The sequence below is a fragment of the Rattus norvegicus genome, chromosome 3, assembly GCF_036323735.1.
Source record: "Rattus norvegicus strain BN/NHsdMcwi chromosome 3, GRCr8, whole genome shotgun sequence".
In the NCBI taxonomy this organism is placed as follows: Eukaryota; Metazoa; Chordata; class Mammalia; order Rodentia; family Muridae; genus Rattus; species Rattus norvegicus.
In genome coordinates this window covers 99,198,976-99,213,368 of record NC_086021.1, presented here as the reverse complement: position 1 = coordinate 99,213,368, position 14,393 = coordinate 99,198,976, and the positions used below count along the sequence as shown (strand labels likewise).

The window sequence follows — 14,393 nt, the reverse complement described above, 5'->3', positions numbered from 1 at the left end:
TGTTTGGAGGGCTTGAGCTGCTGGAATCCTAACCTGCATCACAACGCTCAGGATAGGTCCACTCTATCGATCTTTCTCCCTCCCTCAGCTGATGGGTTTCTTAATTGACAATTACTTTTTACACTGTGTTGGGAGAATTGACAACAAAGCCCCGAAGTGTTCAAGTCTCATTTGGGCTGAGCTAAGCCCATACCTGATTAACCTATACCAAGTTTCATCAGGCCACTTTGGGGGGCTGGTACAACAAGGAGGCTCCAGGGATGTGGGTGCCAATGTTGAGGACAACGTGGAACCTGCTAGGATTTTAAGCCTGAGGGTGGAGCTGGGGCCAGGCCCAGTGACACTGACAAGCACACCCTCTCAGGGGACAGTTCACACTGGCTTGTATGTACCACCATACCATGTGTGCCAGACACTTGTTTCTGTGCCCTCATAAATATTTTAGGGGTGAGGGATTGTTTGTTGGGATAGGATCTTAGTCTACAGTCCAGACTGGTCTCAAGCTCCCAGTGATCCTCCTGCCTCAGCCTCCCGAGGGCTGGGATTTCAGGAATATATCACTATTCTTGGCTATCCTCATGAATGTTCACTGTCACAGAGAGGACATGGCTCTGTTGTATGCCACATGCCTGTTTTAATGCGTAAGAGGAAGATGCTTTACTACCTACAAACATAAATAGTTGGTGCTTATTTGGGGGTGATATTCCACCCACCCCTTGTCCCCAGGATATATGGCATAAAGAAAATAAGGCAGGAGTCAGGTGTATAGGCTTGATGGGTTCCATTACCCCATATACACCAGATATGAAAGTGGAGCTCATTCAAAGGTAAAGCCTTAGGCAGCTGACTTGGGTTCGAACTCTGCTCTGCTGCTCACTGTCTGGATAACCTCCCTAGACTTTAGTCTTCTCACCTGTTGAATGGAACTATGCAGTGTTCCTCTTACACTGGGCTGTGCCTGTAACTCAGTCATATGGGCAGAGCGCTCAGTAACACCAGTGCTCAGTGAAATGAGGCACAACTGCTGACATTACCTGCTGCACGTTGGAGCCTCAAGGGTATCCATGAGCCTTGGTCCACTGCCACCCAACAGCCCAACCCGTCTGTACTTTGACTCTCAGCAAGGAAAGGGACAGAGGTGGCAGGGCTGCCCACGAACACCCAGGACCATGTGTTCCCTTGAGGACACCATGTCTGTATGCCAACAGGAAATTGCTGCTTTAGTCCTACAGATGTGAAGAAGACTCCAGAGTTTTCCACAAGCCTCTGCAGAACAGTGTGCATGGCTGCTCAGTATGTTCCTGGGGCCTGCATGCTGTATTGCATGAGGGGAACACCTTGTCCACAGATGTGTGCGGGACCCATCTCTGATGCTAGGTGTGCCTGGTGCCTGTCTCCTGCCTCCTACTCCCACTTGGGTGGAGGTCAAACTGTTGATCCTACTGACCTATTGGAGGTAGGGGGAGTGCCACAAACTTAACAGAGACTAAAACTGTCTGTGACTTGAGTCTTGTCAATGTCAAAGAGGCCATTTCCTGTTTGTGTGTGTGTGTGTGTGTGTGTGTGTGTGTGTGTGTGCCTGTTCAAGGGTTCATGGGTGCATGTGAACTATGTGCGCATGCATGGGGAGGCTAGAATCAACCTTGGGTGCCATTTCTCAGTTGCCATCCACCTTGGTTTATTCAGACAGGATCTTGTTGGCCTAGAAGTCACCAAGTATGGCAGGCTGGCTGGCCAGGGAGGCTCAGGGATCCATCTTTCTCCACTTCCCAGTGCTGGGATTGCAGGTATATGTTTCCACATATGTTTCTGTCTGTTGTTTGTTTATTTATTTATTTGTTTGTTTGCTTGCTTTAAAACTACAGCATGGGTTCTGGAAATCAAATTGAGATCGGCAATCTCTTTACAAATTGGACTATGTTACCCTTGCCCCCAGATCCTAACACCTATGTTCTAATAGACAAAACTCAAAAGTTCAAATCCAAGAGAGAGGCACTGTCTCCTACCCAGCTTGGCTTCATCCTTGCTCTTAAGCTCCTTATAACTTTCACTGTGCCCAGGGCAGCACGGCCCCACCTGTGACAGGACAGCACAGACCCACCTGTGTGACAGGACAGCACAGTTCACCTGTGACAGGACAGCACAGTTCACCTGTGACAGGACAGCACCGCTTACCTGTGACAGGACAGCACAGACCCACCTGTGTGACAGGACAGCACAGACCCACCTGTGACAGGACAGCACAGACCCACTTGTGTGACAGGACAGCACAGCCCACCTGTGTGACAGGACAGCACAGTTCACCTGTGACAGGACAGCACAGTTCACCTGTGACAGGTCAGCACAGCTTACCTGTGACAGGACAGCACAGACCCACCTGTGTGACAGGACAGCACAGACCCACCTGTGTGACAGGACAGCACAGTTCACCTGTGACAGGACAGCACAGTTCACCTGTGACAGGACAGCACAGTTCACCTGTGACAGGACAGCACCGCTTACCTGTGACAGGACAGCACAGACCCACTTGTGTGACAGGACAGCACAGACCCACCTGTGACAGGACAGCACAGACCCACTTGTGTGACAGGACAGCACAGACCCACTTGTGTGACAGGACAGCACAGACCCACCTGTGACAGGACAGCACAGACCCACCTGTGTGACAGGACAGCACAGTTCACCTGTGACAGGACAGCACAGCCCACCTGTGTGACAGGACAGCACAGACCCACCTGTGTGACAGGACAGCACAGTTCACCTGTGACAGGACAGCACAGACCCATCTGTGACAGGACAGCACAGACCCACCTGTGACAGGACAGCACAGACCCACCTGTGTGACAGGACAGCACAGACCCACCTGTGTGACAGGACAGCACAGACCACCTGTGACAGGACAGCACAGCCCACCTGTGACAGGACAGCACAGACCCACCTGTATGACAGGACAGCACAGCCCACCTGTGACAGGACAGTATAGACCCACCTGTGACAGGACAGCACAGCTTACCTGTGACAGAACAGCACAGACCCACCTGTGACAGGGCCCAGCCTTATAAAGCTCATACTTGGCTTTCATTTTTCCCCCCTCCTTTTCAGCTATTTTTAAGCTGTTCGTCCTTTTCTTCAAGCGAAGTCTTATGAGGCAGCCCGATGCATACCTAACAGGAACAAATTGCACCCCTAATGTGTAATAAAAGCAAAAATTCCCCCATGTGTGACTATTTGCTGCCCTACCTCCACTCTGGCAGTCTAGACAGCCTTCTAGAAGGCATGGAGTTCTGCTTTGTAGTCAGTGTGGGTGAGAGGAACAAAAGCAGAGAGCTCCTGAGACCTCCTGCCTCTTCTGTGAAGCCTCTCCCTCAGTACCCTTAAAGTCTTGAAGAACACTGTTTAGGAGATGACCACCAATGGTAATGGTTTACCATCCTAGCCTAGCACTAGCCATAGGCCTCCTTGAGCTTCCATTTAGTCTATCACCAAGCAGAACTGAGCTGGAGAGATAGTAAAGGACTTGCTATGCAAGCATGAGGACCTGATTTGATCCCCAGAACCCACATAAAAAGCTGGGTGTGGTGGCACACACCTTTAATTTTGGTACTCAGGAGGCAAAGACAGGTGACTTGGGGGCTCACTGGCCTGTCAGCCTAGCCCGTGGGTGAGGTGTAGGTGAATGTGCAAAAAGCAGAGTGGACAGTTCCTAAAGAGCAACACCCTAGGTTGACCTCTGACTTCCATGTGCACACACATGTATACACCTGCACATTCCTGTGCATCTACACACATCATGGAAAAGGAGGAAGAATCATGTTAACCCACCTCATCAAATCTGCCGAGATCAGAAGGGACTAGGAAGTGGCTAAAGTCTCAAGGATGGAGTCCCCATGTTGACATGGTGGCCTTACAGGAAGAGCTGTCTTGCTCTGCCTGCCTCCGTGTTGCCCTCTGCCAGGCTATGCTTCAACAAGAAGTTCTTTGTCAGGAGTCAAGTAGATGCTAATGGCAGATTTTCAGAGGACTTAGCTTCCAGAACTCAGGCCAAATAAACTTTTCTTCACTATAAATTTCCTGTTCTTGGCTTTTTGTTACAGCAACAGACAACAAAGTAATATGGAGGAGAAGAATCTGAACTCTGGTGCCGACTTCCGGGTTTGGGTTCCAACTCTCTCATGTACTATTTGGCGTGAAGTAAGTGACTTGACCTGTTCTTGCCTCAAGTGGAGGTGGCAGTGAGGCCCACAGCACGGGTTTTCTTACACCCTTTCTCTGGGATGTCCTGATGACAAAAGACCATAGGTTCATCCCCAGCTCTCATCAATGGAGGCAAGACTTGGGCAGGGGGTGGCCATCAAGAAGGAGGCGCAGAATGCCCCACAGGTGATACGGATGGTTGATGGACAAAGAATGAGGTCCTGTTGGAAGGTAAAAACCTAAGTCCTACCTTTAATCCCAGCACTTAGGAGGTAGAGGTAAGCAGATCTTTATGAGTTCAGGAAGCCAGCCTGACCTACATAATGAGTTCCAGGGCAACCAAGGCCACAGAGAAGACCTTGGGTGGGAGGGTGGGGAGTGGGGCTGGGGAGAAAAGCAAGCAAACGAAACATAAATTCTAGAAAAAAAATGGGAAGAGCAAAATCATCTGGCGGATGTGGAGAGATGCAGTGTGAAGGGACGTGGAGCAAGTGTGTGGTGACATGTGTCTGGGACCACGTGAGCCACTCACCCGTGTGCACCACTCCACATGCTCCGTGGCAAGCCGCATCTTACAGACTGATATACCAAGGTCTCACCTGCCGGATGTGTGAGAAACCAATGTCCTCAGTTCATAATAAGAGCACCCTCGCTTTAGGAGAAGGGCCTGGGGATCCAAATGAGCACCAGTGAGGTGGCTCATTTTACAACGCTGCAAAGTCAGGTGTCACGCATGGGGGCTGACTAGGTACAGAGGAGTCTATAGCACTAGTTAATGCAGGACCCTCTCCCCGTAGCACTGAGCAAGGGTGCAGTGTTCCATGCCACTTACGTCTGATCTTTCTCTTTTCTTATGTTTTTCTTGTTCTCAACAAGTCACCGTATGGGTTCCTCTCTGCCATTTAATTCTGCTTGTTCTTTAAGCTCTCGGATGAGCGATCTTGCAGGAAACCTTGGCCGTCACTAATTTTCTGTGCTGACTTTTGGCTTTTGCAGATGAAGCTTAGCAGAGTTTGGGGATGAGGACTATCTAAATGAGCAAGCACTGGCAGGGGTCGAGAGATGGCTGGTCATTTGTAGCTGGGCCTAGTTAGTTTGGGGGCACCTTTGAAACTGAATCATCAGTATCAAGTCCAAAGGAAATTCCAGTTCCTCAAACTCCCAAAGGCAGTCCATATGTCCCAAAATAAACTCAAGCTGGGCTATCAGAGGATTTCTGTTTATCTCTTAAAAGCCAGCGTTCCTCAGGAACTTGTGAAGCCGGTTCCCATCTGCCAAAAGGAATCATTTCCCTTACCTCTGACAGAAGGGACATATGGCTACCTGTGGTGTCTATCAGCATATCAAAGTGCATGCTGGCCTCCAGGCTCCCTCAGTCCCTACTCAGAAGTACATTTCAAAGTCCGTCCGAGCTTCCCTCCCCCCAGCTACTCCTTTTCCTTACAACCCCGCTACTCTTGCTATTCCCTCTACCTGTGCTCTGCTCTCACTCTTATCCACAATAAAAACCAGTTCCCTAATAATGGAGTGTTCATTGTAGCAGCCTCTTAACTGCATCCCTTCCCGGACAAGAAGACAATGTTTCTTATAGATAGTGTGTAATTCAGCCTCAGGTTCTAAGTTCTGGCTTTATGCCCGAGTCTTGTTTGGGATACCTACTACCTGCTGATTCTGTTGGGCTTCCTGGATCTGCCTCCTCATTTGTACATCCCCTCCTCCCATCAGCTAGACAAGGATTGTGCCTTTCATTCCAGTGTAACCAAGGTCTGCCGTGTTCCAAATGCCACCAACTTTGCCTTATGAGAGCCATGATTTAAGGCACTGTTCTCAACCCTAGGTGCTAAGAAAAATCGAGGGGAGAGCTTTTCAAAGACTGTCACCAGGTCTTCTGGCACAAAGTGTTTTCAAAGTGCCCCAGGGGTGAAGACCACAGTGTACTAGTGTTCTCTAGAGGGATGATAGAATCACTCTGTAGCCATCAAAGAAGAGTTTATTAGAGTATATTACAGGCTTTGTGTGGTTCAGCTAGTCCAACAATGGCTGTCTCCTGATGGAAAGACGGAGAATCTGGTAGATGTTCAGTTCACAAGATTAGATGTCTCCCTTTGTCTTCAGTAGATGTTGGGATCTTGAAGAAGCACACTCTAATACCTGTGAAGGGTATTACTCCCTCGACATTAGGATAGATGAACTTTCCAGTGCCGAGGAAGGCAAGCAAGCAGGCAAGAAGCAAAAGCTTCCTTCTTCCTTTAAATAGGTTGCGACCAGAAAGTGTAGCCCAGATTTAGGGTGGGTCTTCCAACCCCAAATGAGCCAATCAAGCAAAATCCCTCACAGGTATGCCCGGGGGCTTTTGATTTTTAGTTAATTCCAGATATAATCAAGCTCACAACGAAGATTAGCCACTACATACAGCTTAATGTACGTAGGGTGTGTGTGCGTGTGTAAGGATGCACTTGTGTGCATGTGTCATTCAGAGGACAACTTTGGCTGTTGTCCTCGATGCCATCCTCCTTGTGTTTTGAGGCTGGCCTGGAACTTGCCATGTAGCCCAGGCTGGCTGTTTCGCAAGCCCCAGAGATCCATCTGTTCCAGTGTCCATGATAAGCCCATATCACCACATCCTGTTTGTTTGTTTATGTGGTTGTAGGGATGGGACTCTGGGCATCATGGTTGAAGGCAGGCAAGCCCCGTATTGACTGAGCCATCTCCTCAGCCTTGAGAACCATACCTTAAATAAGTCTTCTGGAATAGCCAGGACTCTGTAAGCTCTGCTGCAGGCTACTCACACCAGTGTATCTCACCTTCCAACAGCCAATGAGCACAACTCAATGGTTCCTGCCACCAGAGGGTGGCTCTGGGAACCTAGGGCTGAGTCATGGGATTGAAGGTAAAGCCCACTTCCCTGGTCAGCTCCAGCTCTGGTTCCACAGCCATTATTCCTGTGGCCATGCTAGCCAAAGCCCCACTGAGAATTTTATTGCCGTGTTCTATTGTTCAACAGGAGGCTTAGACACTTACGGTCATAATTTAAAATATTAAATTACATGAAGCATTACGGGCCGTGTTTTCTGCTAGGAGACAGGTTAAATGCTGCTCTTCATCTTCAATTCTGAGACGGAGGCCTGTTTCTCATTTGCTCTAATTGGCAGTGTTGGGCCAGCCCTCACTGACCTGGCAAGCCTTTGACAGTGTTTCAGAGGACTTTTATGGACGCCCCTTTTTCTTCTGTCTTGTACATTTAATAGATCTCTATTTCTTTGCTTAGCTTTCCGTCTAAGCAGATATTTCAAAACCACACTATGGGGCTGCAGGAATAACTACCTCCTCACCAGAAGTTTAACATTAAAACAAAAACAAAAACCCTGGGATTGGCAAGCTAAGATTGATAGCAACACACACACACACACACACACACACACACACACACACACACACACACACACACGTCTAGATGTGGTCCATTTTATCCATTCTATGGTAGTCAGACTTGATTGTCTGTGGATGTTAGGGCCTCTGAAGAGATGTTTCCAGAATTTACCTTAAGCAAGCGTCCATCCCACAAACTGGTTTCTAGATGCTTATCTAGATAGAATGCTAGGAGAGCATTGTGCTAGGCTGGGGACGTGCTGGGAGTGAGCCCCTCATCTTAAGGAGAATTGCAGTTTGAAGCTGCAGATCTGGCTTGCTCTAGAAGCATCAGAGGAAACACTTGTACACCAGAAGGGTCTGGGTCTAAATCCCTGCCATCTCCTGGCTCTGGTGCCTTGGTTTTGGGCAACTGAAGCCTCATTTCCTAGACAATAAAATAGGATGAATAATATTGCCTTAGATAGTGAATGAGAGGATGCCTAGCCCTCAGGAAAAACATAATAAATTATTGATTTTAAGTAATATAGATGGAAACCGGGCTTCACCATCAGGGATGGGTGGGAACAGGAAGGAAACTAGGGAAAGGAACTGTCAGTCCCCAGCACTCAGCAGCCTATGAGGAGCTTCCAAATCTTTGGTGTGGAGAAATGGAGGCTCAGAGAAACAGAGCGACTGTCCTGAAGTCACACAGCCAAGCCAGTCAAACCTCAGAGCACACACCCAACTCCATTCTGCAGCTTTCAGGAAACATAGGATGTGTTTGTCTTAAGGAAGTCACTCAGTCTCTCAGGACTTCCTTGGCTGGGGTATGCTCCCAGTGTTCCTAGGTTCTCATTCTGATGGAGCCACTTGCCAGTTTGAATACACGATGCAGAATATGTGGGACAATCAAGCCGACCACCAGCAATAACATGAAATCTTGGTGACTCCTAAAGCACTTATTTCCAGTGGCAGCTTTAGCATTTTAATTTGATACAGGATATGTTATTACTCCACAGTCATTAAATTCCATGTTAGCCTCTTTTAAACTTCCCTTTTTGGGTAATAATAGGTTTTCACTGCTCAATAGGTTTTCACTGCCATTTTTATGGGTGGGTCTGGTCACTCATAACCACACCACCCGTTCCACAGATCTACTGTTCCCCACAAGTGTATGTGTATATGTATGTGCATGGGTGAAAGTGTGTATGTATGTGTGTGAGAGTGTGAATGTGTGTGTTATCTCTGTGTGTATATGTATGGGTATCTGTATGTGTGTGCACAACATTCTCTCTCTCTCTCTCTCTCTCTCTGTGTGTGTGTGTGTGTGTGTGTGTGTGTGTGTGTGTAAACAGCTGTCTGGCACTGCAAAATATGGCTCCATTAGAAATGACTCCATTAATAGAAGAGGCCCCGTGCAGTCAATCTTGTCCACTGGGGCTGATACAAGGATCCCTAAAGCTCACTGTAAGAATCAAAGTGTAGAAAGAAGAGAATTGCAGGGCACAGTAGAAGGAGGTGGAGGACATGGATGAGTGTGGTGAGGGAGATCCTGACTCAATTGGTAAAAGTGACTAGGGGACAGAAGGATCTTAAATGTGCATCAAACTCTACCTGAGAGCCAGACTCTGTCCAAAGACTATAAAATGCCTGACAGAAGCAGTCATGGTATTTTCAAGAAAGCCTTGTCAGACATACCAGCCTATTTTTCTCAAAGGAAGGAAATGATTGACAGCTGGTCACCCAGAAGGCTGGAGTATTCACTGTCTCATAAGCCTGTGGTGTTTTTTTGCTATTCTATAGAGCCAAACTTCCTCAATCCCTCAACACCCTGGACATTGTGTAGGCCCTTATCCTGAGCTTTGTCTCTTAGGGGATAGAGCCATCCTTACGAAAGAGGTCCCAAGTACTTTGCGTCCTCCACCAACAGAATCATGCTCATTATGAATCCCCTCAGCCCTTGCCCTGAACTCTGTTTATCAGTCAGTAGGACTCATTGTAAAGGACACAGGTGCTTTGCGACTTTGCTAGGGAGTTTCTGTTTCTATGCCTAAAGCTTTGTTGTGATAAATGTCAGGAGAAGATCTTTTTTCAAAGTTGTACTGTGCAAAAATATGTCAGAGAATAAAATCTGAGGTCAGACCCTGGAAGTTTTGACCCAGAAACTACAAAACTGGTGCTGGCTTGAGTTTCTTCATGGTGTGTGGATGTCTCCCTACCTGTTGTGAAGCTTGCGGGTAGGGGAGGACCCATGACTTCCCGGATAGACACACGCAGGACATGACATAGGTTTTAGACAATCAGTGAAGGTGTACTGAACCATGCTGGCAGACCCTGCTCTGTATCTCACTTAGTTATTTAAGAACCAAAGTTTCCAGAAGGCAGTGTCTTGGCCTGGGCATGCACCCAAGATGGACCCAGAACCCATTGGTCTCAATCATGTCATCCTTGGGGTACTACCATCATGTTATCCTTGCACTGATCCCAGATAGCCACCACGATACCATGGCCTTGTTCTGCACCAGGAACACATTTGAACTACCCACATTATCTGAGTCCTTGCATTGGCCACACAGACACTCTCTTGGTCCCAAATTGATAGATAAGGATGTGGGCTCAGACCAGACAAAGAGATGGATTCTGAAGCCTCCCTGTTCACCAAGGTGCTTCCATTTCTGTCTCTAAGACACAAGAGCTGAGTCCTCTTCACATCCTGACAAATTTACACTTGCAACTTAAGTCAAAAGAGACATGAAAATCCTGGGACACATCAAACGTGCCATAAAAACACAAGGCCCCATGCTAATGGTGTTATAAAGCATGGGCAGACTCTTTGGCTTGGAGCCTCTCTACCCTCTTTAAAGCAGTGAAATTGTATCAGAAAAGAAAGGGTCTTTGCACTCTCATGTATGAAGCATTTAAGCATTACTGACATGTGCACTCAAAACGTTTATTTGAACCCTTTCAGGGCTCATATCAGAGATAAGCAAAGCCAGTCTCAGCCCTCATGGCACTTGGGGAGACAGAGGGTTAAAGCATCAATCACATTCTACAAGGAAATCACCAGAAGGAAGAAAGTGCTGGCAGCCTATAGGGGACAGGAAGGCCCAGCCCAGTGTGCAGGTCAAGAGGGCAGGCTCTCATCTAGCTTCTTGGGCTTAAATCTTCAGTCTTCCCTTACTGTTCTTAGACCTCTTGTGCACAAACCTTGTTACACCGTCCTCATTTCCACATTGGGATTCCCCGGAATCAGAATCAGAATCAGAAACCGGGCAGACAAATGACACAGAAGTCTAAAAAGCCAAAGGTTTCTATCACTTACCAAAACAAGGCTTCCAGAAAAATAAATAATAAAATAAAAAAGCTTGCTGTTTTCCTTTCAAGCTATTCACTTTGGAAGTTGGCAGAGCCGAAGCATTTCTTCCAGATCCCAAAGCGCACACGCCCTGGGGTGGCTACTGGGACCCCAGAAAGAAGAGTCCAGCTTCATAATTTGTGTGGAATGGTTTTTATCTCCCTGGGGCCTCCAGATGTTAAACCTGAGTGGGGGAAATCCATCCCCATGACTGTCTGATAAAAGCAAACTTATTCAGAACTGGCCAGCAGGCATCTTCTCCCAAAGTCAAGGTTTTAGACAGCAGCTGGTCACTGGCTTTTGAGGTCCCTTTTTATGGGAAAGGGCTAGGGTTGATGGAAAACAGCTGCCAAGATAATTGGCTGTTAGCACCTAGAGAGAGGAGTGGGGGACTCAGGGCTCAAGACTATCTGTGGGGTAGAGAAGTGTGATAGTACCTGGAGAGAAGAGTGCAAAACTCAGAGCTCAAGGCTACTTGTGTGCTAAATAAATTCAACAATACATCCTATGAAAGAGGAATCTTCAATGTGATTCCTCTTTAAAATTTTAAAAATGGGGAGACACATTTTTCTAAGACAAAAGGGCAACCATATATCACAGGTTCAGTAAGGCAAAGTTTAGCAAGGCAAAGGAGTGGGTATACATTATAGTCACAAGTTCAGCAAAAGTTAAAAAACATGGTTTTTAGGATATATTAGGCTTAGGAAACACGATCTTATTCCTGTAAGATACGGAGAATTAATGACAATTTCTGACAATGTGGCTCCTTAGCAACAATGTGGCAACTTAGCAACAATGTGGCTCCTTATATTTTGGCTTCACATTGTGCGATCTTGGGCAGTTTACTTGACTTCTCAGTTCCTAAATGTATCTTTTGTCAACTAGAAATTACAATATGTGATCATAAATCCTTGCCCCAAAGGATCACATGACATTCCTTCAGTCAAGATCCCTTGTCATTCTAAAGAAGCTTCCAGATCCCTTCTGGGAATGATGATTCTCAAGGCATGTAATAAAAATGTAGAGGATTATAAAGTACGCTAATTATATTAAGATGGTATCAAAATATTAAAAGCACAAATTTATAGTGTAGCAAATATGTGCTTCCTTATTAAGGCATTAAATAATAGGTTTGACTGAGGTGGACTAAGAACCACAATTTTAAAATAGTGTTAGGCATAAATGATATTTTGAGTCTCCATGGAATTTTTTTGTTGTTTGTATTGCTGACACACAGCTCCATTTTAGTTTCCGTCAGTGAACACATATGAGACTCTACCCTTCTCTGCCTGAATCTGGGCAAGAGAAACTGCTGGATAATTCTGCCTGTCTGCCCATGGGGACAGAAGAGCAGGGGACAAATAGTAAGGGCTGCCAGTATTAAGTAGGACCCCATCAATCAAAGTACAGGGAGAGGTTTGAGAACTGAACCATACCCCTGCCATGTTGTCATGGGACCATGTTGTGGTCTTAAAGAACAACTGACACCCGGTATGCCATTTTCAGATGTCATACACCTGTGCGCTTGCTTGGCTTGAAGTGACCACCCATGGTGGTCAAGGGTGGGGTCTTCCTATATCCCAACCCCAATCCTGCCACCTGTGTTGTGCATATTCTAGCTTTGTTTCCATTGCTATGACAACTGCCCTGAGAAAAGAAACATAAGGGAGAGAGACTATAAAGTGGGGTTTTCCTCCCATCTCCAAGCTCCCGGAGTAATGACTCTGAGACTCAAGTTATATTTACAAATACCTTGGCCATAAGAACAGCCGTTCCCCAACTACCTCAGATATTAATCATCCCAGTATTCTATTTTAAATTCTGCCATGTGGCTGGTTACCTCTGTTCAGCTCTTGTGCTTCTGTTTGCCTCCATGTACTCTAGGGGAATCTTCCCAAACCTGGCTCTGTCCCAGAATCCTTACTTCCTACCCGAACTCCCACCTTCTATTTCCTGCCTCAACTACAGGCCAATTAGCTTTACTTGACAGGTGACGCTTCAAACCAAACACAAGAGACTCCTTCTACATTGCCCCCTTTTAGTCCAATAAAGTTTTTCTCTTGCAATAATAAACTGCATATAATAATAACAATTACAAAAACTATCAGGTAAAAATTACATTCACAAAGTCTAGTCCATATGTATTTGACAATTTTGCAGAAATTATTCAATTATCCATTTTATCTTGGTGAGTTTAAAGTTCTGTACCTAAATCATTGTCCATTATAATGTGCATTGCTAACTTAAAACATTCTCTTAGACCTGAAAGTATTTTCTTAAATCCTAAACAACTAAAGTTTACTGTGAGACTATAACTATCTAGTCCTCAATCCCAATAAATACCTGAGAAGGAATAAATATTACTGAGTATGCAGAAAGTACATGCAAACAGATTCCAAAACTATAGAAGTGACAGAGAATCTTGTCTGTATAACATTGGAGCATCCGTCTTCTGGCATATACAGCAGCCTTCTGGCCCTGTTTATCTGACAGATTTTTTGAGAAGCAGAATTATGAAGAACTTGCCTACCTTGTCCTTGCAAAGCTTGGCAATCAAGTTCCCTGCATCCTATTGTCCTTTTTGGACAGCATTCTGTCTGAAGTTGCAGCACTAAGGGCTCCCTCCACCCCCAGCGGCAGTTTGCCATATTTGAAGCAAACTCCATAAAGAAATTCTTTGATGCTCATCATCTTCTTTGAAGTTGAATGAGGAGGCTGCCAGGATCTGACATGTGTCATTGTTTTTAAAATGTCTTAAATTAATAAGAAAAATCATTAAACATCATATTCTGTAGGTCTCTGAGGTTTTGAAGACGTCTATCTGTAGAATGTCTGAATAGGCAGGTGTTGTTTGTTTTTAACCATTTACTATCTGTCCAACTTAGGAAACACATTTCTGTAATAAACTAGACTACTACCTAACATGACCATGAACTTGATTGACTAATTATTAACTTACATTACTTAGTTATCCTAAAGACATTGTAATAGCAGCTCCAAAAGAACTGCAATTAAATATTGTATTTTTAAATGGTCCAATACCTTGTAAGAGAATTAAAACATAATATACAACATGTTATCTATTTTATCTTGGTGATAAAATAACCTTGATTTTTGTATCAATATACAAAAATCTATACCAATGTATCCAAATATAATCTCAATTTTACATCAATATACAAAGATACCAATTTAAGATTATCGGCTTATAGAATGTCCTTTGGTTTAAGAGTAAATTTAGTAAAGTACCCTTATTCCTATTATCCCTTTATTATTCCTCTATGCCCGTTATTTCTTTCCGACTCTTCCCCTCCTAAACAAGAAAGAAGTATAGAGAAAAGAAAGAGAGAGAAATCCCTGAGTCTAATTTCCTATACCCTGTTTCTCCCTGATCAAGACCATTTAACAACTTACAACCACTGAGCCAGCTAAGCAACAACAACATCCATAACCCATTGGATGACCAAAAAGCCATCCACCCCTCCTTTTGGGA

The 14,393-nt window shown here is 45.6% G+C and overlaps 1 long non-coding RNA gene across 2 annotated transcripts in view; it reads left to right on the top strand.

Moving 5' to 3' along the window:
* The window catches only part of LOC120101600 (uncharacterized), a 29,388-nt gene that overhangs the window by 10,827 nt on the left and 4,168 nt on the right, over window positions 1-14,393 (top strand). For both annotated transcript variants that reach the window (XR_010065268.1, XR_005502290.2), the window contains 2 exons: window positions 1,687-1,787; window positions 4,095-4,191. This is a non-coding gene — a long non-coding RNA (uncharacterized LOC120101600). The remainder of the gene's footprint in view (window positions 1-1,686; window positions 1,788-4,094; window positions 4,192-14,393) is intronic.